We start from the raw sequence: 19,833 nt of genomic DNA, 5'->3' as shown, positions 1-19,833 counted from the left end.
TACGACACCTTGTAGCGTACTCAACGCCGAGGATCCGACCCCACAACAGGGTGTGTGGTGGCACGTAATGCATTCTGGTCGCTTGAGGCTAGTGTTCAGTAGGAGGCTGGGCATCTGGCCCTGCCTATATGCATTGTGAGTGGATCAGCAGCCGTTTCTTCAGCGGCATCCGAGCACGCACACGTGAACAGGGGCATCCTAGTTTTCGGGAGCTCCAACATAAGGCGCATCATGGAGCCGCTTAGAAAGATAGTGTTCAGGGTTAGAAAGAAAGCCAATATGCACTTGGTATGTCTTGGGACCGAGAGCTGGCTAAAACGGGAAGTAGAAAGTTCTGAGATATTTAACGAGTCATGGCACAGTTATCGGAAGGACAGATTAGAGATGCGAAAGCGACCTTGCCTGCAGCTATCGAGTGTGAAGGGTGCAGTCGTGTGCAAGTTGTGGCTCTCGTCAGCATCAAAGATGCCTATCGCATGAGTTCTAAGGCTATCCTCAGTTCATACAGCCGGCTGGCGGAGATGTTGAAGGCTGCTAGCCTCGCACGCAGGGCGCAAGCAGAGCTTGCAATTTGAAGTATTGTTCCGAGAGTAGATCGGCGTCCTTTGGCTTTGGAGCCAAGTGGAGCGTCTCAACCAAAGGCTCGTCTACTCTGTGACGGTCTTGGCTGCAGATGTATAGACCTGTGTTGTTGGGTGGGGAATTATGGGACTGCCCTTGATATCTAAGGGGAGCGCTACACAAAGGAAGCGATTACTTGGGTAGCAAAGTACTTGTGTAGTGCACATGAGGATTTTTTAGGCTAGGCGGTAGTAGTTTGAGGTACTCTGATGCCCATTTGCCACTTGATACGCAAATGGCGAAATCAGACCGTGTTCAGAGTAAAGACACTTCGACTAGCAACACTTCATCAGAAAATTGTCGAAGTATTTGTAACAAAGTTTACGAATTTACTGCACTCGACGAAAGTTCTCATGCTCCAATTATTCTCGGGACCAAGAACTGACTAAATCCTGAAGTAGAAAGCTGTGAGATATTTAGCGAGTCACGGAACGTTTATCGAAAGGACAGATTAGACGCCCTAGGAGTGGGAGTGTTCATTGCAGTTGACAAAAATTTTGAATCCATTTAGGCTGAAACGTAGTGTGACAGTGAAGGTATCTAGTCATGTATAACAAGTAAAGGTGAAACCAAGTTAATTGTTGTATGTTTTTACCGGCCACCCAATTCCAATGTGACAGTTCAGTCATGCTAAGAAAATCTGCAGTCGGTAGTGCGTAGACACCCAGGTCATGCAAGACTAGTTGGAGGTGACTTTAACCTACCGTGTATAGGCTGGGACGTGTATGAATTCATTGCAGGGGATGCAGATGGGCGGTCTTGCGAAATACTTTTGAACACGTTTGTCGAAAACTGTCTTGAGCTGCCAATTCAGCTGCGCACAGGCAACAGAAATATTTTAGACCTTGTAGCTACAAACAGGCCGGACCTGATCGATGGCACCAGTACAAAGATGGGGATTAGTGATCGTGATGTCATCATAGCGACTGTGCTTACGAAAGTTGATAAATCAGTCAAGAAGGCTAGGAGGGAATTTCTGCTACAAAGAGCAGATAAGCAGTTGATAGCTTCCCACTTACACAATGTAGTCCAGTCATTTAGATCCAGTATGGTGAACGTAGAGGAATTATGGGTAAAGTTTAAAGAGACTACAAATCCTGCTCTGGACAAGTTTGCTCTAAGTAAGTGGGTTAAGGACGGAAGAGATCCACCGTGGTTTAACAATGGAATTTGGAAAATGTTGAGGAAGCAAAGGCTGTTGCACTTTCGGTTCAAAAGAGGACATGGAAGTGACAGGCAATGGTTAATGGAGATTCACACACTTGTGAAAAGATTTATGCGCAAAGTATATTACTAACACCGAGAAACCAAGAAAGTTCTGGTCCTATGTAAAACCGTCAAGTACATCTAAGTCTCTCGTCCATTCTCTCATTGTTCAGTCTGGTGTGGCAGTTGAAGACAACAAAACGAAAGAAAAAATTTTAAATTCGCGTTTAGGAAATCATTCATGCAGAAGGATCATACAAACGTACTGTCCTTTCAACATCGAACAGACTCCCCTGTGGATGACATAGCATAAAGGGTGCTAGGAAAGTCTTCAATACAGCTTTATTTATTTAATTTTTTCGAAGTAACTTCAGTCACATTGAATACACCTCTCCTTCCTCCGAAACCAATCCCTAAACCAGTTCTCCCAGGTTTCTATAGGGAGTAAGGCACACTCGTTGTCCCAAGCCCTCAGGATGTCCTCATCACTTGGAAACTGTACTCCTTTCAGCTTCATTTTCACATGTTGGAATAGTGCAAAGTCGCAAGGAGCAATGTCTGGACTGTAAGGAGGGTGCTCAGGAAGTTTCACTCCCTTATCCCTCAACCATTCGGTGCATGCTTTGGCGCGGCGAGCTGGAGCGTTGTCGTGACGGACGAACCAAGGGTCCATTCTTGACTTCGGTCGCAGGTTCTTCAAAGATTAGATGACTTTGGGCAGGCACTGATCAGGGTGTTAGTTAGCTGTCGTCGTCTTGTGTGTGTCCAAAACAACATGCTCCATAATTCCATTCGATTTGAGGAAAAAAGCTATCAATTTCTTCTTTACTGATCGGTATTTTCTGACAACTACGAGTGTGTCGTCATCTTCAAAGACCCAAACTTTGTTTTGAGTCTTAGTCGGCATGTCATAATAGCACAGCCAAGTGTCGTCTCCTGTCACGATGTTATTCACATACTGAAATTGTCCGTTAGAAAACTTCTTTAACATCTCCCGGGACGAAGTCACATGTCATGTCACCTACACTTCCGTCAGTCTATGCGGCACCCAGAGACTACATAGTTTCTTTACTTGCAAATGATCATGTTGAATCGAACGAATTACTGGTGCATTTAGCCCTAAGGTATCCTCTATTTGCTTATAACTCACTCGCCTGTCTCCGTGTAACATTTTCCTCGCAGCATCGATGTTTTCCCCCATAACTGATAATCGTGTTCTTCCCGTCCTCTCAGCGTCCTCCAGAATGAAATTTCCTCTTTGGAACTCTCTGTACCACCTGAATATAGTTGCACTATTTGGACACACGAACCGAGTGCAAGAGTCATTTCTTCAAAGCACTGGTCCATGTTAAAACCACGTGCGAAGTTGTACCCCAAAACTACTCGAATCTCACTTCGTGGCCACGATGCCATAGCAAGCACTTCAAACCAACCCTGCTAGTGAACGACTGCGCCCACAGACTTGGCACAGCGGCTACAATGCGAATGTGAAGTATTCTCAGAATACAACGATAGACCTCCTGCGACTTTTTGTTGCTTTGTATTGCAAAACTTTTCAAGTACCCTTTGTATAAGGTCCGACTACTACGCAGGATGCTGTTTTTTCGTATAGACCCAAACACGTTTAAGCACCTCTGTGCTATCATCAGTATGTTTTCTCGAATAGTTCTCGGGTATTCAGCCGGATGGCGTCATCTAAATGATAAGCCGATTTCAAGCCGTTCTCAGTTCTGACGACGTCACCTTTTAGACGACGCCACTCTGCTGAATACCCGAGAACTACTCAAGATTTTCCTATAGCAGGCAAATCTAAAATTGCATGTCAGTGTGTTTTATTCATTCAAATCTGTGAAATGCTTCAGGTGATAACTAATCAACGAAAATTAGATTTAAAAACAGTTTTTATTTGTTGTAGTCATTACCTTTACATTACAAGGCTATACAGGAATCCTTGTACGTTATCAGATACTGTTAGCTTATCAACTGCAGCTAAATGATGGTAATGCGAATTCAGTTAACGAGTTAACACAATACTTCCTATCTAAACGTAATTTTGTTGTGCGAAACTATTTCACGTGGGTATTTGCAGTTACGTAATTAGTTGGTTAGCTTCCCATTCCGTGGATCATTTTGCGTGATAAATTGTAATGATGTGGCATGAGTCATTTTACAGTCACATGGCAATTAATTTTTAAGTAAGGCTACATGCTGAACATTTGCAAGCTTCTTTAAAAAACATGTAGATGTGAGCTAGTAATTCCCACCTATCACCTAAAATAATAGAAATTTTTCTACAGGACGGGAAGAGTTGTCAACAAGAACCATTTTCAGTTTCTTTTCAGGGTTTATTTTGCTGTCAGTCACTTTTTTTATACTCTTATATCCAAGGGTAAGTGATCAAAATGTTAGTTGTAAGTTTTTGCAACCTTTTTGTGCTAAAGACAAGCTTACTGTGTAGTAATGTACGTCATTTTTTCTTCTGATATCGTAATTGTGTACATCATTGTTCCTCCTGAACTGCAATGTATTATTTACAACAAACTTCATGCCGGAATAAAAATATTGTGAAGCAGTGTCCAATTCCTCAATCCTCAAATAAATGTCTACAAGATGATAGTGGGTGAGCATCACATATTATTCTTATAGCACACTTCTGAACTATGAAGACGTTCTTTCCTAAACAGGAGCTACCCCGAAAAATTATTACATATGACATTATTGAACGAAAATTTGCGAAAAATGTAAACTTACTGATTTACTCTCACCAAGATTTCCAATGATTCGAAGTGCAAGTGTGAGTGAACTAAGTTGTTCTAGGGATCTCAGAATATGCTTTTCCCAGTTTAAATTCTCGTCAATATACACACCTAAAATTTTTTAAGGTACCATGCTATTTATTATTTCCTCACCATATGTTGCACTTATCATTTTTATAGTACCCCTAGATGTGCAAAATGAATATGTTGAACCTTGTGTCAATTCAGACTGAGCCATTCGCAGAAAATCTGTTAGTCATACTTCTGAGAACATTGCTTCCATTTCTTCTGTTTCTGTATGTATACTTGTATTTATTACAATACTAGCGTCATTCTACAAAAAAAAGAACTAATTTGGCTTGATATTTATTAGATGGAAGATGATTTACATACATGAGAAACAATAGTGAATATTAAATTGACCCTTATGCGACTTATCTCCAGTCAGAATAACATCCGTGGACTATATTGGTTGAATTAATAAATACAACTGTCCTCATTCTTTTGATTAGATATGACATCCAGTGGTTAGCTACACCATCAGTCCCATAAAACTTCAATTTGTCTAGGAGAATACTTTAATTAACACAGTCAAATGCCTTGGATAGGCCACAGAAAATACCAACTGACAATATTTTATTATTTAATGCTTCTAAAATTTTGTGAGTGAACATATAAATGGCGTTCTCAGGAGGGTAACTCTTTTGAAATCCAATCTGTGATTTGCTGAGGATATTATTGCAGCTCAGGTGAGATGCCATTCTAAAATCCATCACCTGCTTAAAAATTTTGGAAAATGATGTTAGCAGTGAAACCAGACAGTAGTTACCAATATCTCTCCTATCACCTTTCTTAAATATGGTTTGGATTACAGCATAATTTCAGTTTCTCTGGAAAAATTCCTTGGGTTAGTTATGCATTACATATTCCAAATAAGATGGCTTACTGTATGGGAACAAATCTTTAGTATTCTACTGGAAACACCATTAAAACAAGGTGAGCTTTTGTTCTTGACAGAATTTATAATTTTCTTAATTGCAGAACGAGGAGTTGGTTACACATTCATATGAGTGAATTTTATGACAGTTATTTTTTCAACACACTGTTAATTTTTCTCTTGAACTGTTTGCCACCGTCCTTTCTACTATATTTAAGAAATGGTCATTAAATGTATTTGTCTCCTGTGAAATTGTGATGTTATCCTTTTCCTTTCACATGATATTTTAATCCATCTAGTGATCCATGGCTTTTCACGTGGCTGTTTAATGTCCATTCTGATTAGCTGATATGGGAAGCTAGCTTCGAATAATGATACGAATTTATCATGGAACAGATAAAAATTTTATGGTAGCATTTAGTTCATTATAAATTTCATCCCAGATTCTCTCTTCTAAATCATTCTTAAAAACATTTATTCTGGAAACATCAATTATTCTATTTGGATTCCTCTAAGGAGCACAATCTTATTTAGACTAACTGTGCACCATGATCAGAAAGAGCATTTGTTCCCAGGTGAACAGTTATTTTCGTTCTTTGACCTTCAACAAGGAAATCATTATCAGTGATTGTCCTATTGTCTTTATCCGCCCATGTAGGAAAGTTAATCACTGAGCTCACATTGTAGGATCCAGGAAAGGTTTCCAGATCATTTTTCCTATCAGAATCCTTTAGCAACTCTATACTGAAGTCATCACAGACTATCAATTGCATGATGCTGTCTGACAGATGGTATAGTAAGGAATCCAGATTCCTGATAAACATTACACTACAAGATCTACTTGTCTCAATATGTATATATATCTTGTAGTGGTCAGCACATGGAAGTTTGTACTCATGAATTAATCCTGAAAAATAGTTCACTTTTAATGGTAACTATATATAGATAGCCACTGGGAAATAGTGTAATGTTTATCAGGAATCTGGATTCCTTACTATACTATATATATATTTCTTTTCCCATATTAGTTCTGCACCAGTAAGTAACTTATCCAACCATGTGGTTATGTGGTGTTCAAATAAGAACAGGATGTCTACTTTCAGAGCTGTCTAAATTTTCCAAACAGGCATGAATTTCTTCTGCATTATTACTCAATCTCCTAAATTTTAATGAAGTATGCTAACCTTATTTTCCTGTGCATTCTTAAGCATTTTGAGGGTGTCTTCTGTTGTTTTCTCTTCTTTCAAAACAAGGTGCCTGAATCCTCTTATTTTCCTGTGCATTCTTAAGCATTTTGAGGGTGTCTTCTGTTGTTTTGTCTTCTTTCAAAACAAGGTGCCTGAATCCTGATTCCAACTTAAAAAAGGGACCTCTCTGACGTCACTAATCACAGGGATCTTCCTTTATGCGATAGTGGTCCCCAAATATCATCTGCAAGAAGCTCAGTCAACCTATCTTTCCCTCTCCTATTTAGGTGTAGGCCGTGTTTAGTATATCTCCATCTGCCAATTGTAACGACGGACACTAGATTCATATGAAATTTCATTTCAGTCAACAGCAGCCTGCTCAACTAAGTATTCACATGGCTCACAGCAGTGTTAACCTAGGGCAGGTGTTGCCACTACAGGACTTCATGTATTTGCTACTCCTATTTCACATAGGTCAACCCTAATTCTGCAATTACTGTCCTTAGCCATACTGTTCCCTGACGCAGTAACCTGATCCTCTTTGTCATAATCTTTGCTTAAATTCCCTATGTCCTCTTTCACCTGGATAAGGCTCCACTTGGCTTCACAACGTGACATGGTATCTTGTTCCTAATTTGTCCTATACCATCTGACCTATACCCCTCCCATAGCTACTACTTAACAGCATGCCTCTTTTCTTGCTATTCTCTTTTGGTACTGACCTACAGTGAGTTTGTTTGCTTGAAATTTACTGTACCCTACTAAGACCTACAGCTGGATGAGGCTCTTCTTTCACTACTTCAATTTATTCAATAGTCTAAGCTCAAATGTAGATGAAGTTGAAAACTTGTTCCTCTTGCACCCATTACTTCTTAATTTTGGCCGGTTCCCACGACCTTTATTCCCCTTCAACCTATTTAGGTTAAATTTCGCTTGTTCTAATTGAGCCTTAAGTGCACAAATCTTCATCTCCTGTTCAGTGATTCTCTTGTCTTTTCTCCAGAGCCTACAGTTCCTTAGGTGAGCCTCATTGGAGTTCCCCATTCAGTTCCTCACTACAGCCAGCTAAGTGGAATTTCAACTCTCAGTCTACACATATCTCTCCCTCTTTGACTATCTTACAGCAACATCCTCATATATTGCAACACAGATTACACTCTTAAAAACATAATTAAATTACTTAACACACTTTACACTACACGAATTTTCATAAATTAAAAGCCACAAAAATCACTCCTACAGGTAAGTGCTTCAGGTCTGTGATACGAGGGTTGTTTTTTAAGTAAGGGCCGTTCGCGCGTATAGTCCCGTAGTTCGCGCGGACGCCGCAACAAGCCACCGCGCCACTTGTCGGCATCCTTCCCGTTCACACTGATGCAAGTTGCAGCTCTGTAGCTGACGTGTACGCATCGCTATGCTACTTTATAATGTTTACGATTATTGAATCACCCGCCGCGTGTGAGATACGGTCAGTGATACGTTTTTTGACCGCGAGAAGCCTATCAGCTGCAGAAATTCATCGTCAGTTAACAGAAGTTTATCGCTTGAATGCAATGAGTGAAGGTAAAGTGCGTCAATGGGTTAGAGAGTTTAAAAATGGCCGTCAAAACGTCCATGACGAAGAACGCTCAGGCCGGCCCTCTGTGATCACTGATGATTTGGTGGCTGCAGTCGAAACAAAGATTCATGAGGACAGAGGATTCGCAATTTCCACTCTTTCTTTGGAATTTCCGTAAGTTTCAAGAGCGGTTTTGTACAAAATTGTGTCTGAAAACCTAAACTTTAAGAAACTGTGTTCTCGGTGGGTACCCAGACTCCTCACAGAGGACCACAAAAGGAAGAGATTTGCCACTTCATTGGACTTTTTGATTCGTTACGAGGAAGAGGGGGATGACATGTTGAGTCAAATTGTCACTGGAGATGAAACATGCGTATCCCATATCACTCCCAAAAGCAAGCGACAATCGATGGAATGGCGACACACAACCTCACCCGTCAAGGTCAAAGCCAAACAGACGCTGTCAAAGCGCAAGATTATGGCAACTGTGTTCTGGGACCGGCGCGGTGTTTTGCTAGTGGACTTTATGCCACAAGGAACGACAATCAGCTCAGATGCCTACTGTGCAACTCTAAAGAAGCTCAGATGCCTACTGTGCAACTCTAAAGAAGCTCCGCAGAGCAATTCAAAACAAAAGGCGCGGTATGCTGACAAAAGGAGTTTTGCTCCTGCACAATTACGCTAGGCCTCACATCTCTCAAAAGATGCGAGATTTGATTGATTCTTTTGGCTGGGAAGTTTTGGACCATGCACCATACAGCCCTGACCTTGCTCCTAGAGATTTTCACCTTTTCCAGTACCTGAAACACCATCTTGGTGGGCAGCGCTTCAATGACGACAATGAAGTGAAAGCGGCCGTAAACTCTTGGCTGTCGGAGCAGGCGGCCGAATTCTTTGAAGAGGGAATTAAAAACTTAGTTGTACAGTATGACAAGTGCTTAAATAAACAAGGCAACTATATAGAAAAAATAAGTAAAAGTGTGTAGAATCAGAAAATAAAAGTTTTTTTACAAAAGTATTTGTATCTTTTTTAAAAAATAAAAACGGCCCTTACTTAAAAAACAACCCTCGTATAATGTGTTGTTGTGGGCTTCAGTCCAAAGACTGGTTTGATACAGCTCTCCATGCAGCTCTATCCTGTGCAAGCCTCTTCATCTCCGTGTAAATACTGCAACCTAGAGCTGTTTGAACCTGCTTACTGTATTCATTCATCTCTTGGTCTCCCTCTACAATTTTTAACCACCACGCTTCCCTCCAGTACTAAGTTGGTCATCCCTTGATGCCTCAGAATGTGTCCCACCAACCGATTCCTTCTTTTAGTCAGGTTGTGCGACATATTTGTCTTCTCCCCAATTCTATTCAGTAAAATGGTTCGAATGGCTCTGAGCACTATGGGACTTAACATCTATGGTCCCCTAGAACTTAGAACTACTAAAACCTAACGAACCTAAGGACATCACACAACACCCAGTCATCATGAGGCAGAGAAAATCCCTGACCCCGCAGGGAATTGAACCCGGGAGCCCGGGCGCGGGAAATGAGAACGCTACCGCACGACCACGAGCTGCGGACTCTATTCAGAACCTCCTCATCAGTTATGTGATCTACCAAACTAATCTTCAGCATTCTTCTGTAGCTCCACATATCAAAACCTTCAATTCTGTTCTTGTCTAAACGGTTTATTGACCATGTTCCACTTCCACACATGGCTAAGTGTAGCCATACAAATACTTTCATAAAGGACTTCCAGCCACTTAAATCAATACTTGATGTCAACAAATTTCTCCATTTCATATCCTCACTACTTCGACCATCATCAGTTATTTTGCTCCCCAAATAGCAAAACTCCTTTACTACTTCAAGTGTCTCATTTCCTAATCTAATTCCCTCAGCATCACCCGACTTAATTCGACTACATTCCATTATCCTCGTTTTGCTTTTGTTGATGTTCATCTTATATCCCCCTTTCAAGACACTGTCCATTCCGTTCAACTGCTCTTCCAAGTCCTTTGCTGTCTCTGACAGAATTACAATGTCATCGGCGAACCTCAAAGTTTTTATTTCTTCTCCATGGATTTTAATACCTACTCCGAATTTTTCTTTTGTTTCCTTTACTGCTTGCTCAATATACAGATCGAATAACATCGGGGACAGGCTACAACCCTGTCTCACTCCCTTCCCAACCATTGCTTCCCTTTCATGCCCCTCGACTCTTATAACTGCCATCTGGTTTCTGTACAAATTGTAAATAGCCTCTCGCTCCCTGTATTTTACCCCTGCCACCTTCAGAATTTGAAAGAGAGTATTCCAGTTAACGTTGTCAAAAGCTTTCTCTAAGTCTACAAATGCTAGAAATGTAGGTTTGCCTTTCCTTAATCTATTTTCTAAGATAAGTCGTAGGATCAGTATTGCCTCACGTGTTCCAACATCCCTGCGGAATCCAAACTGATCTTCGCCTAGGATGGCTTCTACCAGTTTTTCCATTCGTCTGTAAGGAATTCGCGTTAGTATTTTGCAGCTGTGACTTATTAAACTGATAGTTCGGTAATTTTCACATCTGTCAATGCCTGCTTTCTTTGGTATTGGAATTATTATATTCTTCTTGAAGTCTGAGGGTATTTCGCCTGCCTCATACATCTTGCTCACCAGATGGTAGAGTTTTGTCAGGACTGGCTCTCCCAAGGCCGTCAGTAGTTCTAATGGAATGTTGTCTACTCCCAGGGCCTTATTTCAACTCAGATCTTTCAGTGCTCTGTCAAACTCTTCACATAGTATCATATCTCTTATTTCATCTTCACTTACGCCCTCTTCCATTTCCATACTATGCCCTCAAGTACATCACCCTCCTACAGGCCCTCTATATACTCCTTCCAGTTTTCTGCTTTCCTTCTTTGCTGAGACTGGTTTCCCATCTGAGTTCTTGATATTCACACAGGTGTTTCTCTTTTCTCCAAAGGACTCTTAATTTTCCTGTGGATAGTATCTATCTTACCCTTAGTGATATATGCCGCTACATCCTTGCGTATTTTGTCCTCTAGCCATTCCTGCTTAGCTATTTTGCACTTCCTGTCATTTCCTTTCTCATTCGTTTGTGTTCCCTTTTGCCTGCTTCATTTATTGTATTTTTACATTTTCTCCTTTCATCGATTACATTCAATATACACTCCTGGAAATGGAAAAAAGAACACATTGACACCGGTGTGTCAGACCCACCATACTTGCTCCGGACACTGTGAGAGGGCTGTACAAGCAATGATCACACGCACGGCACAGCGGACACACCAGGAACCGCGGTGTTGGCTGTCGAATGACGCTAGCTGCGCAGCATTTGTGCACCGCCGCCGTCAGTGTCAGCCAGTTTGCCGTGGCATACGGAGCTCCATCGCAGTCTTTAACACTGGTAGCATGCCGCAACAGTGTGGACGTGAACCGTATGTGCAGTTGACGGACTTTGAGCGAGGTCATATAGTGGGCATGCGCCGAATTGCTCAACACGTGGGGCGTGAGGTCTCCACAGTACATCGATGTTGTCGCCAGTGGTCGGCGGAAGGTGCACGTGCCCGTCGACCTGGGACCGGACCGCAGCGATGCACGGATGCACGCCAAGACCGTAGGATCCTACGCAGTGCCGTAGGGGACCGCACCGCCACTTCCCAGCAAATTAGGGACACTGTTGCTCCTGGGGTATCGGCGAGGACCATTCGCAACCGTCTCCTTGAAGCTGGGCTACGGTCCCGCGCACCGTTAGTCCATCTTCCGCTCACGCCCCAACATCGTGCAGCCCGCCTCCAGTGGTGTCGCGACAGGCGTGAATGGAGGGACGAATGGAGACGTGTCGCCTTCAGCGATGAGAGTCGCTTCTGCCTTGGTGCCAATGATGGTCGTATGCGTGTTTGGCGCCGTGCAGGTGAGCGCCACAATCAGGACTGCATACGACCGAGGCACACAGGGCCAACACCCAGCATCATGGTGTGGGGAGCGATCTCCTACACTGGCCGTACACCACTGGTGATCGTCGAGGGGACACTGAATAGTGCACGGTACATCCAAACCGTCATCGAACCCATCGTTCTACCATTCCTAGACCGGCAAGGGAACTTGCTGTTCCAACAGGACAATGCACGTCCGCATGTATCCCGTGCCACCCAACGTGCTCTAGAAGGTGTAAGTCAACTACCCTGGCCAGCAAGATCTCCGGATCTGTCCCCCATTGAGCATGTTTGGGACTGGATGAAGCGTCGTCTCACGCGGTCTGCACGTCCAGCACGAACGCTGGTCCAACTGAGGCGCCAGGTGGAAATGGCATGGCAAGCCGTTCCACAGGACTACATCCAGCATCTCTACGATCGTCTCCATGGGAGAATAGCAGCCTGCATTGCTGCGAAAGGTGGATATACACTGTACTAGTGCCGACATTGTGCATGCTCTGTTGCCTGTGTCTATGTGCCTGTGGTTCTGTCAGTGTGATCATGTGATGTATCTGACCCCAGGAATGTGTCAATAAAGTTTCCCCTTCCTGGGACAATGAATTCACGGTGTTCTTATTTCAATTTCCAGGAGTGTATCTTACGTTACCCAAAGATTTCTACTAGCTCTCGTCTTTTTACCTACTTGATCCTCTGTTGCCTTCACTATGTCAACTCTCAAAGCTATCCATTCTTCTTTTACTGTAATCCTTTCCCCTGTTCTTGTCAGTCGTTCCCTAATGCTTCCTCTGAAACCCTCTACAACCTCTGGTTTTTTTCGGTATATCCAGTCTCTTATAACTTAAAAGGTTATTTACTTCCCCTTACAACATGAACTTAATACTCCCTTAACTGCAGTACCAATTAATTAACTTAATCATAATAATGTAATATGTTTAATGTACCATAACTTTAATGTACACAAACTGTATGTAAATAAACTACCAGTTCGAAAGTTTCTACAGCAAACAACTTAAGATTTATGTTCGTTCTAGAAACATGACATTAATAGTGAATGGACACACTCTACTTAAATTGCTGGAAAGAAAAGCAGAACAATTAAGTGCGATTCTCTAAGTTAATTACACCAAACATAAAACAAAAATACGACAACACGACCTTACTACCTTTTAGCGTTTTCATGAATAATACATAAAGAAAAGTGGTACATTTAACAGGTAATTTGTACTAAACTAACTGTAATTACAATCAAAATAATTCATCTTTACGAGAGCGGAAAAACTAGGGCGTCTCATCTGGCGCATGACTGCCGACTCTTTTTTACTTTTAGTTTTAACAGATCCTTTTTCATCTGCTTTCTCATGAGAGAGACTACTAATGCTGACTTGACTTTATGTGGAAGTTTTCTTCTATTGTAAGTTTATGATATAAGGGTGTGGCTGGATTTTAGTAGATACATTTTTCAGGACTTCATTTGTAAACAACAATTTTCACTTGTCAAAATGTAGTGTAAACATTGTTATTGTCTGTCCAGTCTCAGTTGGCGTTCACTTGTTCACACTGAACTTGGCACCAAATTTATTTGGTTCATCTCTCTCTCTCTCTCTCTCTCTCTCTCTCTCTCTCTCTCTCTGTGTGTGTGTGTGTGTGTGTGTGTGTGTGTGTGTGTGTTTTAGAGAGAGAGAGAGGGCGCTTTTTACACTTTTTAGCTCTTTGTGTCGTCTTTTATGTAAAGTTCCTTTAATGTGTTAATAATAATAATGTGGCTTTGCATTGTGTAGTGCAATCATTTATAATCTGTTTCCATTCTGATAATGCCGACTATATGTAGAAGTTTCCTTCTACTGTAAATTTACGATATAAGGCTGTGTCTGGATTTTAGTGTTTTTAAATATGTCTTGTTTTACTTGGATGATGCTTGTGAGCTGTTAGGTAGTCAGCAAATGTTCTACTTCCACATACAGAAGGCATTAGCAAAAGGAAAACAGATTATAAATGACTACACTACACTATGCAAACAATTTAAAACATTAAACAAGAAGACACAAACAGCTAAAAATCACACCCATTGACGATAGCACAAGCTGGAACATGTTTTACCTAACCGGCAGACCTTATTTCCAACAATTTTATCTGCAAACACGACCAATACAAGATCAGCAAACCCAAATGATAAGTACATACTATAGATCTAGTTTACATTCAAACTTAACGCGAAGACAGATAAACCGAAAATTTACTGTCTCCAGAAATTTGACAGTAAGAATTTTCCATTCTGTTTGTGTTGAAAAATTTCTTGGTATGATCGAGGTGAAACGAGGCCGCATGAAGAAGGTGACAGTCTTATAGTTTGTGACGGCATAAACACGAAAGCGATGCTCATAATACATATTGCGATGGAATTTGACCAACTGCAGTTTTTTATGATGTGTGCAAATGCAGATGCAATGTGGGCCAGACTGAAGATTTTTCTTGAAGGGCGACCTGCAGTTAGTAAAATGGCCTTGAAGCAGAATTTTCTTGATTATACAGTGTCGCCAACAGAAACAATCGCACGACACATCAGTCAAGTTGAGTACTTGGTAAAAGTATTTGCTGACATTAGTAAACTTGTTACAGAAGTCGACAAAATGGCTAAGTTTTGGAAGGCTGCCAACAAAATTTGAATCTTTTTTGTCTGCATGGGCCTCATGTGCTGAAGATCAACAAACATTCGCTAATTTGGCTTCACGGTAGTTGAAAAAGGAACAGAAATTTTTATAAGGTGATGAAAAGTCAACCGCCTAATGCAGCAGTTCATATGGACAAAACATGTATGTTCAATTCAAAGAATATGAAAACGTTTACCATCGTCAGTAGAAAAGATGTTAAATGTTATTACTGTCACAAAAAGGGATTTTTTTAAAATCTGAGTGTAGAAGACTTTTAGTAAAACACAACACAACACAAAGACTCATACACCTGAGTACCAGGCTTTGAGTGCAGAACAAGCGAATGTTTTTGCTGTAGGTTCGCTGAGAGTGCTGCATCAAAACATACGACGTCACGCCAAGATTGGTTCAAGACCTTTTAAACTACTTCACTCTAATGACTCCTATGATCTAATTGAAAACAACTGGATTGTTAAAGCAGAAGGCATAGGATCCACTGAAGTATGGTTGTTAGTTGAGATAAAATGGCAACCTCACACTTTGGAAAACATATTACATTCACATCAAAAAAGTTTTGCATCACCTCGGTTCGGAGAGTTCCGAAACGTGTACACAAAATTGGCATAGACATCAACATAAACACAATTTCCGCCCTTTTTATTGCTCATGAAAACCAGACTTTGCATGTTGCACCACCATACAGAGAGACCTTCAGAGGTGGTGGTCCAGATTACTGTACACACCAACACCTCTAATAACTAGTAGCATGTCCTCCTGCATTGATGCATGCCTGTTTTCGTCGTGGCATCCACAAGTTCATCAAGGCACTTTTGGTCCACATTGTCCCACTCGTCAACGGCGATTCGGCGTAGATCCCTCAAAATTGGTTGGTGGGTCACATCGTCCACAAACAGGCATCTCAGGCATGTTCGATAGGGCTCATGATTGGAGAATATGCTGGCCGATCTAGTCGAGCGATGTCGTTATCCTGAAGGAAGTCATTCAGAAGATGTGCACGATGGGGTCACGAATTGTCGTCCATGAAGACGAATGCCTCGCCAATAAGGTGCCGATATGGTTGCACCGTCTGTCGGAGGATGTCATTCACGTATCGTAAAGCCGTTATGGCGTCTTCCATGACAACCAGCGGCGTACGTCGGCCCCACATAATGCCACCCCAAAATAGCAGGGAACCTCCACCTTGCTCCACTAGCTGGTCAGTGTGTCTAAGGCGTTCAGCTTGAGCGGGTTGCCTCCAAACACGTCTCCGTGAAGAGAACGTGATGCCAATCCTGAGCGATGCATTCGGTATGTTGTTGGGCCCATCTGGACTGCGCTGCATGGTGTCTTGGTTGTAAACATGGACTTCGTCATGGACGTCGGGAGTGTGGTTGCGCATCATGCAGCCTATTACACACAGTTTGAGTCGTAACACAACGTCCTGTGGCTGCACGAAAAGCATTATTCAACACGGTGGCGTTGCTGTCAGCGTTTCTCCGAGCCATAATCCTTAGGTAGCGGTCATCCACTGCAGTAGTAGCCCTTGGGCGGCCTGAGCGAGGCATGTCGTTGACAGTTCCTGTCTCTCTGTATCTCCTCCACGTCCGAACAACATCGCTTTGGTTCACTCCGAGACGCCTGGACACTTCCCTTGTTGACAGCCCTTCCTGGCACAAAGTAACAATGCGGAAGCGATCGAGCCGCAGTATTGACCGTCTAGGCATGGTTGAACTACAGACAACACGAGCCATGTACCTCCTTACCTCCTTCCTGGTGGAATGATTAGAACTGATCGGCTGTAAGACCCCCCCCCCCCCCTCTCTAATAGGCGCTGCTCATGCATGGTCGTTTACATCTTTGGCCGGGTTTAATGACATCTCTGAACAGTCAAAGGGACTGTGTCTGTGATACAATATATCCACAGTCAACGTCTATCTTCAGGAGTTCTGGGAACTGGGGTGACGCAAAACTCTCTTTGACGTATGTTCATTCGTAAGCCAGACAAAAAATTATTTTCAGTATGAATATTCACAATAAGAGGAATGAAAGCTATTTTTTTACACGAGAACGGAAGTTCGCAATTCACGTCTAGTTGCAGCTGGAATTAAGATGGACAATTAGTGTTATCGCATATTATTTAAACATCCAATGGACTTTTCCTACGATGCTGTATTTTTTGTAGCCAGCTGCCTAATTTCTTATTGCCAGCCGTTGAGTTCTCTCAGCCACTGTGTCTGGTAGTGAGGCTAGAGGTTACCAAAAGTTCACCCCAATACAAAACCATCATATGCATCGTTGCACGGCCCTAGCATGTGCAGGCGGACCCTTTTTATTCCCCCCCCCCCTCTCTCTCTCTCTCTCTCTCTCTCTCTCTCTATCTATCTATCTATCTCTTTTCTCCTTTGTGTAATGCAGTTTCATATCTATACTTACTGATCATAAAATGTACGCAAGTGTGAAAGAGGAAATTTTAATGTTTTAACTTTAAGAAGAAAATTAAAAGATCTAGATAGACTACAGGTGAATCCTGTTTCCTTGAAATATACAATGATCTGGCATGAGAGACTTAGTAACATTCATTTCGAAGGTCTGAAAAATATGGCTGATATACATTTAATTCTTGGTTTAAAAATGAAAAAAGATGAAGATCTTCATTGCAAATCACGTCAGTATGTCAAGATGAGGAGACAAATTGAAGATTATTTCAAACAAAACGGAATAACAGATGAGAAAACAAGTCCCTATACGCCGCAGTACAATGGTAGAATTTCAACAACTAAGTGCAAATAAATGCGTTTCTCATGCTTTTAACAGATGATATTGTGGTCTACCTGGCACTTAATGAGGAGGACAGCTAGGTCATCTGTAGTCTTCAAAATATTGGAAAACTTTTTACAACATTGGGATCAACGTTTGAAGTTACTGTAGGCAATGGAAATTACTTCTGTGGATTGAAAATTGAACACAACCATTCTGCAAAAGAAATCTATATAGGTCAGCAAGGGAACACAATCGTCTAGGACCTGATCATAGCGCACAAAGCGACTCTCCTGGGCTGATGGTCTACTCTGATGCATTGCTCTGGTACATTGCTGGTACCTGTAATACTCGTCGGGCAACAAGTTATGTAAGCTTATTAGCAGCTGGGCCAATGTCATAGTGTTCACGTCGACAGAAATGGATAACCAGCTCAACAACGGAGGCCGAGTACCCAGAAGCGCCAGATGTTGCTGTTGAGGAGGTTGTTTGGTTGCATGATTTTTTAAAGAAATTGCTTCCCAGTTACAAAAACGCATCAAACTTTGCGTGGACAAAGTGCTGTTCGCTTGATTAAAAACACAGAACATCACAAACGTGCCAAACACACAGACATTAAAAACTTTTATGTAGATCAACATGAAAACAATGAGACTGAAGTTTGTTAGGTTTTTTGTGGTAGGCGTTTGGCAGATCTGTTAACCACACATTTAACTTGAGACAAATTCATATCAAATAGAAAAGCTCTATCAATGATCTCAAAAACAGGCTCAATAAAACAAGAGTGGGAGTTCTGACAAAATTTAGCATGTTGTTTTGAGTATTGTTGACGGCGTTGTTTTTAATATTCGTAATGTGAGCTCTTACCTTCATTCTGTGCACTACTGTCTTCTTTGACATTATAAAAAAAATTTTGTTTCCTTTAAAGTCGTGGTCACTGTCACTTTTTGGTTCTAATACAAAAAGCTACTTGTTATATGACTCAAGAGCTTTTATCACCCTTTTATTCTCTGCAGAACATAATTACAGACTTCAAAACCGAGTTTATGCTTCTTTAACAATTAAAAACTAAACGCTTAATCAAAATGTTACACATATGAAAAATGAGATACCCGTGAACTAACCGATTACACAAAAAAATAAAGCCTCAGAAGGACTCAGGTAACAAAATAACACTCATAGCCATCCACTCTAAAAATTTATATCTCTTATACAGATGATAAATAATAAGCGCCTCCACTTATGCACAATGAAAGAATGCAAACAAAAGTCCAACCAGAACATGACACTGTGCGATACGAGTATACATTCTACAAAATGCGCAGGAAAGACGAAAAATAACAATGGACATAACAGGTCGCCTGCGACTTCCTGATTACTATAAACTCCGATACATATATCGATTAAAAATGCCTGACGAGCGACGGACCTCCGACAGTTGGCCAAAAAGCTGAAACGTCTTAGGTTCGACCATAATTGGCTAAAAATCGGGAGAAATAACTGAATAATCACAAGGTGGGAGAAAAAGCGGAAAACCGGCAGTCTCCCGCCTAAATCTGGAGAACAGACAGGTATGAACTTCATGTTCCCCGCGAAAAAATGGAACATCTTGTAAACTGGAATGTTTTGTATCTTATCCGTGGCTACGTTACGGAGAAAAAGACTGATATGACTGCTTTAGGTCCATCCTCATACTGAGCAATGGAAGACCACAAAAGGAAACAGCTTTCCTTAAAGAATGTTTCTGTGACTGGAAAAAACTACACAAAAGTTCTGAATAAGCGAGAAGAGACTTGCTCATCGACAGTCTGCTGCAATTATTCAGCAAAATGGAATCAGCACACCTGTAATCTACATCTACATCTACATCTATACTCCGCGAGCCACCTTACGGTGTGTGGCGGAGGGTACTTATTGTACCACTATCTGATCCCCCCTTCCCTGTTCCATTCACGAATTGTGCGTGGGAAGAACGACTGCTTGTAAGTCTCCGTATTTGCTCTAATTTCTCGGATCTTTTCGTTGTGATCATTACGCGAGATATATGTGGGCGGTAGTAATATGTTGCCCATCTCTTCCCGGAATGTGCTCTCTCGTAATTTCGATAATAAACCTCTCCGTATTGCGTAACGCCTTTCTTGAAGTGTCCGCCACTGGAGCTTGTTCAGCATCTCCGTAACGCTCTCGCGCTGACTAAATGTCCCCATGACGAATCGCGCTGCTTTTCGCTGGAT

Source organism: Schistocerca serialis, chromosome 1 (genome assembly GCF_023864345.2).
Source record: "Schistocerca serialis cubense isolate TAMUIC-IGC-003099 chromosome 1, iqSchSeri2.2, whole genome shotgun sequence".
In the NCBI taxonomy this organism is placed as follows: Eukaryota; Metazoa; Arthropoda; class Insecta; order Orthoptera; family Acrididae; genus Schistocerca; species Schistocerca serialis.
The sequence above is the reverse complement of the archived record's forward strand: the minus strand, read 5'-3'. Positions refer to the sequence as shown.